The sequence below is a fragment of the Branchiostoma belcheri genome, unplaced genomic scaffold, assembly GCF_001625305.1.
Source record: "Branchiostoma belcheri isolate BF01 breed outbred unplaced genomic scaffold, Haploidv18h27 scaffold114, whole genome shotgun sequence".
NCBI lineage: Eukaryota > Metazoa > Chordata > Leptocardii > Amphioxiformes > Branchiostomatidae > Branchiostoma > Branchiostoma belcheri.
This window is the reverse complement of record NW_017802536.1, coordinates 59,289-71,117: the sequence shown is the minus strand read 5'-3', so window position 1 is coordinate 71,117 and position 11,829 is coordinate 59,289. Positions and strand designations below refer to the sequence as shown.

Below are 11,829 nucleotides of genomic sequence, written 5' to 3'. Positions count from 1 at the left end.
GCCTCTACCAGGCTTCGGGAGGCGGCTGGAAAGAGTAGAAATCGGCCAAATAGAGAGATAACATGCCAGGGGAGTTTGCACCCGGGTGCGGCAAAATGTTCTCTCCCAGCAAACTCCCATGGCATGTTATCTCTCTATTTGGCCGATTTCTACTCTTTCAGCCGCCTCCCGAAGCCTGGTGGAGGCTATGACAACACTACTGACTCGTTATCGTCATGTAGTCACCCACACCATCACTAATCTGAGAATGATACCAGATCAGCCATTTCATTGATTACTTTATCCCAGAAAATACTCTAGCTGACTTCAGACTTAGTTACACTACGTTTACTTGGAGACAACGTACTTTTCTCGTTACTAGTAGAGCTCTTTATGTTTTATTGCTGGAAATAGGAGGTACAATAATGATAATACGTTCTGCGAACTTTCAAAACGCTCGAGGCAATAGGTGCGTAGCTGAGGCAAGGAGTGTTTTTGCCCAATATTACGTGCCCTCGGTCACCTCCGTACAACGTAACCCTGTGACCTGGGGCCCCGGAGAGACTGTGGGGTCAGGTGCGACCGTTAGATAACGGCCAATCACACCTCTCCAGCCGACCCGGCTTACCAGTCTACCCGACATGCTCTGCCCCCTCCCACCTGCCACTCCGACCGTAATTACCGGGCCGGCCGAGAGCCGCGCACGGGGCAGATGCGCACAGCTAGACAGAACGGCAAACTTACCACTTAGGAACTTCAGGGCATCCAATGTAATCACAGGGCGGTAAAACTAAAATATTCTGGAGGAGAACATATGTCTGATATTGACATTTACCGTCATTTATTAGCACTGGAGGTCTTTAAACTTCAACACACAACAGTTTTTTTGTTCGCTCAATCACTCAAAAAATTGAATTTTCCGACCAAGATTATAAAGCATTCGTCCTTCGAATTCGCTTCATGAATACCGAAATAATATATTTGTATATCATGCCATGAAACAAACTATCTCCTTCGTACAACTAGCCATGGTGCTGAAATATGAAGCCACATATTGAGTTGTAACACTTGTGCTTCAGACGACACTGGGATCTTTGACAGGGATGTGTCAGAGCGTCATCAGTGTCGTCTGATCTGTTGCCATAGTGATTCCCGCCTTCTGAAGCTGAATGGAGAAGAACTTCTGAGGCATTCGGTAGATTTTCGACATAGGCCTTGTGGGGTCGTGTGGCGTAACGGCAGGGGTCCTCGGTTTGAATCCTGTTATGCACCGATCATGTGTCATCAAGTGTAAAGTGGGTACCTAACTTCGGTTGGGGCGGTAAAGACGATGTAAAGAGAGGGATGGGCTCTGCATTCCAATACCCTGTTCTAGACGCAATGGATAATAACCCACAGCTGCCCCTACGGCTTCAAAAAGGCTATAGGACTGCCTTCTTCTGACTGCTATTTGTTAAAACAAGCAAAAATTGTCTTTATTAAAGAAAATTTATTTATTATTTCATTTTTATTTATTCATCCAGGTGTAGCATATCGCCAATGGCGGTTTTCAACGCTCATTGCACAGAACAATACATGATATGATAACAGAAAAAGTAAAAGAACTGACTTAGATACAGTCATAATCGTCGTGGTAATAAAAGAAACAGGACAAATTGATAACGTACAGAAAACAAACTAAATAAATATGAGAAAATGATGTAAATGAAAAGAAAAGAAAAGAAAAAATTTAATGTGTCAAAATTTGTTTGTTTATCTAGAACGTTGTTTAGGATAAATAGAGTTCCACGATCTCTTACCTTCACCTAATCAGTATTCTAAGTACAAAACGTGCCCTAAAATAAAGTTTGAGTATGATACATGTATAAAATTCATTCTGGTTGACATTATGTCACAAATATGATAAACCCATTATCGAACACTAACGTATTATAGACGCATTTCATTGATCATGAGAAAAGTGTATGGCATTCTGTACACAATTAAAAATGTACCAAGCATGAAAATACTATCCTAACATAGAGACTACATGTATGTAGCACTTTTATCTCAGTAATGCAAATGAGCCTTGATCTGATATGATGATTGTTCTTTGTCTTGGCCAGGTGGATATAAACTCCTTGGTTTTGACAAAGCCTACTCACATACCAAAATTCAGAAAGATTCATCCATAGCTTCTCAATTCATGCTCTCCACAAAGAAAGATACATACATAGACACAAACAAACGGCACTGAAAAGATAACCCTATGGGCAGAGGCAATAATACAGACTGTGTCACGCATAGATATTGGATAGCCTTGGCCAATGGCAGTCGTCTATCTAACGTGGTCAGCGACTGGTTGGTGATAAAGTCAATGTAAACTGACTTTGTGTGTGTGTGTGTAAATGTGTGTGTGAGTGTGTAAATGTGTTTGTAAATGTGTGTGTGTGAGTGTGTGAATGTGTGTGTGCGTGAGTGTGTAAATGTGTGTATATGTGTGTGTGTGTGTGTGTGTGTGTGTAAATGTGTGTGCGTTTCGTATGTGTGTAAATGTGTGTGTGTGTGTGTGTGGTGTGTGCACTACGTATTTCAATCCTGTACAAGCAAAAGTAGACCCCATTTCCCCCTCCAGACGCCACCATCGACTTTTGCACACGGTTCAGAGGAGAAAGTTCTCCCCACTTTTGTCCTGACACCGCCTGACGCATCAAAAAGTTGCCTCCTCCGCCGTCCTGACATGTCTGTAAGGCAGAGCCGGCCGCTGTACCTGCCCAGCACTGTTTAGTGGGTGACTGATACCCCGCCCCGATCAGAACGGAGCCGTAAACTACGGGCATTCGTCACTCCGAGACAAAACTCATCAATATGGAGACCCCGGCTTCGGTCTATTCCCTCCCAGGATTTAACAAATCGGGGTTTTCGTTGGCAGTGAGAGGGAGAAAACTTCCCCGACGGCGGCAAACCCATCTTTCTCGCTGACTGGGCAGCCAACTTCATCATATTCGCGCGGGTAGCGAAAGAAGTAAGTTAAGAACGGCGCAGGAAGACCTGTTAACTGCATCAGTGCCTCACACGGAAATCGAACTGGCGGAAAGAAGATGTACTCCTAGTAAACTGTATTACAGCTGGCGGATGTGAGGAAGCAACTACCGGTGCTGGGTCAGATAGCTCGCGCATAGGGGGGTTTTGAATATCTTTAAGCCGTAAAATATGTCCTTGTCCAGGGCATGATCTACTTGTAGTGGGAATGTTTCTATCACGCTAATTTAATACTTACAAACCCCTGTATAAATGTGGTGGCATGGCATGATCTGGAAATTAAAAAAAAACACAAAAAAAACTAAGGTACCGTTTCTCGAGTGCGGTATAGTATAGATGAAAAGCACTCAATCTAGCCGACGGGAGTCTTTAACATTCGTTCTTAAATGAGTAAGCTTTGAACATAAAGACATCACAAGCAAGCAAATTAAAATCACACAAGAGGCGAGCATGTTGCACAACCATACTATGTCTAAGTCAGGAAAATAAGACTGAGAACGACTGTTGCTAAAAGAAGGTTTCTAAATGTCTGGGAAAGTCCAACTTAGTGAGTTATCTTTTTTTTCAATTCTTTTAGAACAAAGCTATCTTCATTTGACGTTTCAAAGCCACCTTAAGGAGATAGCAGAGTGGTTGTACAAAATCGAAAGACGTCAGGCTATCTTGATATGCGAGCTAAATTTTCTCCAAAAATCGAACCATCGAACGTCTCCTCAGGGCGAGAACTCACTTAGCTCGGACAGAGCACGGTCTCGCGAGATTTCTATCGAACAATCTCGCGAGATTTCTATCAAAACTTCGTTGGTGAAGTTTTGCTACGGTCTCTCGGGCCGCCCTTGTCGCTGCAACTTTTCTTTGTCTACAGGACTGTTATCACAAGCTGCCATAGCCCTGTGTAGAGAGGCATAACAGACATCTCAGAAACAGTAAAAAGACGAAAAGTTGCTCATGGTAGTGACAAAAAAGTTTTCTAGTGCATGCCAACCAGTGAAAGACGAGGCTACACATAATAAAACTAAAGGGTAACAGAGCCTACAACACTACAGAAGTATTAGCTGCAACTGCAATGTATTTAAATGATGACACATAGGTTGTTTCATTTCTCTTCACAGGAGTTGCCTGTAGGTGACTATGTACGAGTATAACTGACGTTTATGTATGCTTACAAATGTATGCTTGTGTGCAGGGCTGCGTACCTACACGTAACATCAGGTACAGGTAGCGGTACCAAGGTGTGCGTAGGTAGAGGTCTGTACCTGTACCTGTACCTGAGGGATTTGACAAATTAGCATATGTTCTTCGGAACTTCCTCAATAACGATAGAAACAGTAATAGACTTGGCAGAATCTTATGTCTTATTTAAGTAAAACAGAACCATGTGGATTGTTTCTTGTTGCTGTCTTGACGATAAACATTCGCACGACTATTCAATCATCGTCAGTCTAACGAGAGTCCAAGTGTCCTACAATACTCTTGCTGTCCCTGACAGACATGTTGCACATTAGTTATTCTCCCTCTAGATGTCACTTTGGTCACCTTTGTGGCACACAAGGTCACTTAGGGCAGTAGTTAATGTTATATCGGTACAGTACCGGTACTTGGCGATCGGTACAGTACAGGTACATAACATAACATAACATGCCTAACCCAAACTCAGACTACATAGTTGTTAAACTTTGCGGCTTGTCACCAGACGTGAACACATGTCTCCCGGGCCGCAGTGGCAGACATGGAAGTCCCGGATGTGGTCCCTTCAGAAGCCGAGAGAACACACAGCGCCATCACGGTGCCAGCTTGCCGAGAGAGCTTTAAATGTACAGACGGGACTCGTCCAAAAAAAGAGCATTTTAGGAGGCGTCAGTGCGTCTACAGTTAAACGGTTACGAGCTCTGGGTCTTCGAGAGGAAGAAAGAGTGGAAGAGGTAAATAAAAGTGAAGTGACAGATGGCAGGAGTTGTTCAAGGACATGTTGAACGTCACAACTTTGAACAGTTCATCTACATGTAGGAATAGCGGGAAAATGGCTTACCCTTTAAAGGTGCATTATGTAACATTTTCGTACCAAAAGTTGAAATATTTTCAGAATATCTTTGTGTGATTGTAATATTCTTCCACTTTTCAACATATCTGCGCTATAATTTTACATTTCTGACATTTATGGTTGGTGCTAAAACAGCCCAAACGAGGCGCACGCAATTTGTGGTACCACCACAAACTACCAGAATGTGAACAAACATGGCTGACAGCCTTGTTTCTAGCTATTAAACGCTCTTGTAAGGCGTCATATTTTGGCACCTCCACTTACCGAAGGGCACTTATTTTCAATGTAGTGAGTTGATTAAACTTACTTTGTAAATAAATGGCCAGAAAATGTATTTTTTGTATGGTCCCAGTGTTACATAATGCAACTTTAAGAAAGCTTTGAAATCAACTTTGCACTCTCAATATCCGACAGTACAACAGAAGATGCAAAATGACTAGAGATATGGTGTAGTTTACATCATAAACTACTATTTAACAATCTTTTGCAAGTACAGACCCTTTACCTACCATTTTGTAGATAGCAAATAGCATTTAGCACCAAGGACAGGGCACACTAAAATAGCATTTAGCACCAAGGACAGGGCACACTAAAATAGCATTTAGCACCAAGGACAGGGCACACGTAAATAGCATTTAGCACCAAGGACAGAGCACACGTAAATAGCATTTAGCACCAAGGACAGGGCACACGTAAATAGCATTTAGCACCAAGGACAGAGCACACGTAAATAGCATTTAGCACCAAGGACAGAGCACACGTAAATAGCATTTAGCACCAAGGACATCATAAACTCATAAGCTTCTATTTGACAATCTTTTGCGAATACAGACGGTATAATAACAGACCCTTTACCTGCAATTTTGTGACATATGTACGAAAAAAAATGAAATGTTATTTATGAGCGCTGGTAGATGTAAGAACTTCGCTGTTAGAGTGATATGATCAATAAAAACATACATATGCACGATATCCATAAGGGCTATTTTGACTGAATGATTTTGTAATACACAATGTTGTCAAAATAATGTGAACTTACATTGAGTTTGGATAGGACTACAACTTTTTATCATTTGCACGCCAAAAAATGTGTTCCTTTTTTCATGTAAATGAACAGCAGAAAAAAAAGGAAGAAAACGTTTGTCATGTACCTACTCGTACTTATACGGAATCTGTTTGAAGAGTTTGAGCGCGGAAGAACGTTTGGTGTACCCCAACCTTTGGGCGTATTCTTCCTGTTTCTCAGTCTAACTCAGTAGCAGATATCGTACAAGATACGGCCATTTCATGAATCATGTTGTCCTATGGCTCGTAGACAAAATGCAACGAGATATTTTTTTCAAGAGTCCGACAGAGAAAAGTGACGAGCTTTTTTCCCGGGGCGACTCAGTGTCCCAGGTTTTATAACTTGGATAAATTGTACGTCAGGAACGACGCTGTTTTCCCGCCATTTTACTGAGGTGTTTCCTGTGTTCACAGACGCAGATGTCTGACTGGAGTGTCAGCTTGACTTATGTCACTTTAGCCGCTATCTTTTAGAGTCGGGCGAGTGGCGCTGTCTGGTCCACACTAACAATGCAGATGTATCATTCTGGTACCTAAATATCATCAAAGTGCACGAGTGTCGATGGACGATCGTTCGGCCATAAATTTTGCAGTCTGTGCTGCTTTGTGGTGAAGGTTGATTTTAGTATGGATAGCGCTGCTTACTTAGCGTTAACGTACACTGGGCGATAGCCTGTGCTTCGGATGGCCTTGTATTAGCAAACAGTGAAAAATAAAGTACAATGGATACTCTCTCTATCTACATGTACTATATCTACATGTAGAGACTGCATTTTGTATCTACGTATACAACTATGCAGGTACGGAGAAATGGAAGGGGGCGTAGGCATGTGGGCAAGGAAGTTGTGAAGCGGAGTTGCATTCTGTATTTCATCCGTACGTAGGCGTATCCGACCATTGCCAATGTGTATCAGCGGTTACTGTTCAGGAGTGACTAGGTTTATATCTACAACGTCCACTGAACAAAGCTGTAACATGCACACAACGGGTCTTATGGCTGAACATAACGCTTCATGTTCATGGAGGGAACTTTGGTCAGCGGCGTATATTCGGAAATTTCTTTCATATGGCAATTATACGATCGTTTGGGCGGAACGATCCGTGGCCTAAGCGCGCCGACACTATTCCGTCTGCAGGAAGCCAGGAAAGTCCCCCAAAGACCATGAATAATGTAACATGTCCCTTGTCGTGCCCTCTGGTACCACCGCTCTCACAAGTTTTCATGGGACGAAAATACAGAACCAAGCCAAGTTGAATGGACCAAAATCTCTCTCGGTCACACCATTTCTGCACATTTAAGCACCGATAAAGATGCGTGTTTCTAAGGTTTCCTTTCAGTTACATAACGGTTACAAAAAGGTGCTGCTGCCTTCATGTATAACCTGGTAGAAATGCAGCAGGAATTGCAGCAAGGAATTCTGGGAGTAAAGTCCTCCAATCACTGTGCATCTCTGTAAACGTCTCCAAAAGTTTTAACTTGAAAAGAAAGTCCTCTAAATAAACTTATTAAGTCTGAGGAAAAAGTGTGCTTTGAGCGTAATGTCGGTGGTCAGGTGCGCTTCTAATAGCCTGCTGGCAAATTTAGCGTTGTCGCAAAATGGACTTTTCTAGTTCTGTCGGCAACATAAAGGGGAGGGCTGAGCCAACAGCGCTTCTTTACGAGATGCTTAGTCAACGTTCCGTCCCACCATTTCCTCTGGATGCTTGGCGCCGTAATCCCGGCTCTCTCACTAATACGTACACCTGGGCTCGACGCGACAAAATTAACGGGTGTGGAATGAACCCTCGCCCGCGTGGGGCGGCGTCCCACCGCGCCGGCCATCGCGCCAATTCCCGCTGTTTCCTATCGGCGACTTTTGATTAAAGGTATCTAACAATTGCTCGGCGAAAGTTGTACGTGAGGAGCATGTGGAAAATTCTCAGCGGGCCCGGTGCGTGTGCCGGGTTCACTCGCGGCAGCTTTTGTGCGCAAGTCTCCCCGGACACTTCTCTCTCCTCCGCCAGCCGAACGAAAGCGCGCAGGTCTCTCTCGCCACTAATAACACAGAATGGCTGTGCCGAGGGGTTAACGCTGGGTGCCTTGGGGGAAAAGAGTGAGCAATTACTCTCCTTCTGTAAAATGGAGGTGTGAGGGCGCTTTATGACTACCGCTATACCGGAGGCGACCGTTAAATTTATGAAGAACTTCAAGGCGCCGTTTCCCCGTGGCCCGCCAGTGATCCGGCAAATAAGGTTGCGCGGGCTCGCAGCGTAACGCACAGAACCGCCGCGCAGAGAGGGCAGGGTGAGCGGCGCGTGGATCTCAGGGGTAACTTCTTTAATTAGCGCTCCGGATGACACGGGCTACCATCTCTCTACCCGCCGCTTCCATCAACAAACATGTCAAAAACGGGGACACAAACTTTCAGCCAAGCGAAAACCTGCTACACCTGATGGCCGTCACTTCTTCTAGTACTACTCTCTGTAGACAACATCTATTTGTGTCACCTCTCTCAAAAAAGTGTCTTACCAGAAAGTTTCATACCGTTGAACTTTTACGTCTTTCAGTGTGACTTTCTGCAGACGATATTTTGCATCTGTGCAAATGATGGTGTTTTGATGTGATGATTGGCAAGTCTATGCACACGGCCCCTCCCCTGACGCTACCTGCCTTAATTGGGAGCCTCTCTCTGCTCAGGCGCATTATAAACATCGGTGTCGACAATCCCTGATTCGCAGCCGCAGGGTTTCCTTCTGGAGTGAGTTTTACAACACTGAGAACTTTTATATAGAATCTCCGTGGTGTAGAACTCTGGCTAGGTGCTAGTATAATTCTCATAACTGGAAAGATGAAAATTAAAACTAACAATGGCAACTGCAAGTGCAATAATGAAAAAAAGGGAAAAACATTGTCGCGAGGAGTTGTGGAAATGGAAACAAAATGTTATCTGATGTATGCATTTATAGTTATTTTAAGATACGCAATTCCCCATTATGAAATAGAATTGAAGTAAACCTTTGCCTGGGCTTGAAAAAATATATATATACATCTGTCATTCCTCCCCAACCATACTACGGGGTCCATTTTCGTTTTTGTTTGTTACATCTTTATATCTTAACTTTTGGAAGCCGACTTGATTTTTGATGGAACAATTAAGCCATTCTCCAACTCAAATAATGGGGTTCATAGAAATTAGTTGCTCAGTCCTCGGCTATTTGACCCAATCGATCACGACACGTGACTTTATGGACGTATGACGTCAGAGATAGGTCAAAGGTTGTTGGCAGTCAATATCGCCCCCGTCTCGGTTAAAAGAAGGTATGTTTACAGTCGCGATGCGTCTTTCGGTTAGGAATATTTATATTTCTTTTCAAGGGAAAAACTTTACTTCGTCAAAAATAGAACATGCATGTGTGTAACGAACACCCTGGCGGCGTATGCCCTAAGTCGCATAATCTATGCATGATGTAACAACCTTAACTTAGAAGCACCCAACGCAATTTCAGGGCGGCAAAACAAAGCATATTCTGGGTGAGGAAGTCAGTCTGATATTGACATTTACTTAGCACATTTTCGTCATCACATCATACTTCAAGTTAAGTATTTCAGCATTTTCTCTCGTTTGAAATAGCCCCAAAACAAGCTACGTCAGGAGTTTTTTGTACCACCAATAAATAGAGAGAACCAGTCTATTATACGGAATACGTAACGGTTTTCTGTCAAGAACATCAAATTTAAAGGTATCAGTATGCTATGGGAGAGGGTTGAGTCAACTTACTACATTTAAAACATGATAAGAAAATTGAATTTGATAATCCACTGCTTTACTGCCCCGAAACCGCATCCTTTGGGTGCCTTTAAGTGACATATGATACATTTAATATGAAAATCTCATGATTTACTGTTAAGTGTATTAATAGATATGCAAATAAGGCCCTCATTTGCATAAATCTGTTGATAATCTTCTACATCCCAATTACAAACGTCCAAAAGTACAGTCCTATCCTGTGATAGAATAGAGAGTTATTATTATATTATAGTATTTTCTCCTTCAGTGTGCAAATGACATCCCATTTTGTATGATCTATGTTGAATCATATTCATCAACTTCGAAATGTCGCAACTATGAATCTCCCACAACTTATCACTATTGTATTCTACCATTTTATCTTTAATTATGCATGTCTAAATATAATCTGCACAATTGATATCTGTTAATGCTCCTCTCATTAGAAGTATGAAATATCACATGCTTGAAAATCCTATCATGGAACGCAGTGGAATTATATATTTCCACACCTATGATGCAAATTATGTCCTGATGTGCATAATCAATTTCTCATGCCAGTCACCACCAAGTTAGTTATCCTTTTCCAAAGAAAACAAAAAGACCAAAGCTGCCAGGGTACCTTGTGTAACTCTGTATAAATTATTCTAGAGCCAAAAAAAAAAAGCAAGAGCTAGCTGCTAAGGAAGAATCGTGAACACAACATGTTCAGAACACAAGATATCTAAACCAAAAGTTCTGCTACAGTACCACTAAAGCCGCTGGAGGGGGTTGCAACTTGCCATTCGTTTTGCTGACACCTACATGTACCCACATACTAAATATCATACTGAACCATTTATAGCTTCTTGAGTTATTGAGATGCAACAATATCAATTCTTTGGGGCAGAGGGGGTGCCTGCACGGAATTTTTAAAATATTATCAACTCGATCACAGTACTATACTATTGGCTCCGCTCTTAAGGCGTTGCCAAAAATACTTTTTATCTCGTTTCAACTTCCTAACAAGTTGTTAGCTGTGTTAGCCCTCGCATGTGTTAACTACTAGACGACTAAATTGGAAAATAGATATATCAGAAAGTCTATTCAACAGTTGGCATGGATTTCATAACCATCTAACATTATGCAATATTTTCTCATACTTGACCTGCATTTTCCAAGTCATCCTATATACATTTTGGAAATCCACGTTGTCAATGAAGACCATCATACCCAACAACGGTAATACTAATAGAGAAGTCTAGTGAAACCTGAAATGTGCGAAGACTTCAGAACACATGCTTTCCGAACGATTTTCATACAGCTCAGATCCTAAATATACTTCCCGTAACCCCACAAGCTGCGAGTAAAACGGCATTCCGTGTAACTCCTAAACCCAGAAGTCCGTGGAGACAAGGGATGTGTGGATCCCTGTGTGGTTAACTGCACTTAGCTAAACCAACTAGAAAGTAGTCTCCACTTAAACGGGGTACAGTCTGAGCTGCCTTGTACGTAGAGCGTGCACTTATTCCTCTAGAGGCTAAGAGAAAAGCTTGGGCTGTCAGAAGCAATTTCTGGCAATAAAAGAGGTGGAAAAAAGCTTGCGGCTGCTGCACATCTGTGGCGAAACTTCTCGACATTGCCAGCCGGCACGGCCCTTCTTCAGTTCTACACAGTATGGAAGTTTAAGACAACCATACACAACACAACCATCTAGAACATACAGATTACTACTGTATGGATACTGTTTATACAAATTTCAAGTATTTTACCGTACATGTAGATGCCATATCACAGATGCATCCAATGTCATTTCACGGTGCCATAACTGGAAGTCAATTTTCTGGTCATTCTTTCAATGTAGTAACTTCAATCAATCCTATTCCATAACATGTCATAGATTTCACTGAAGAGATGTCCCTGACAGACACCTCGTACGTAGGCTCAATCACCGCTCAACCGCTGATTCTAGCCATT

The 11,829-nt window shown here is 42.5% G+C and overlaps 1 pseudogene; it reads right to left on the bottom strand.

Annotated features, from left to right (window-relative positions):
* The window catches only part of LOC109462230, a 14,683-nt pseudogene extending 6,755 nt beyond the window's left edge, over positions 1 to 7,928 (bottom strand).
* Positions 7,929 to 11,829: the final 3,901 nt, after the last annotated feature.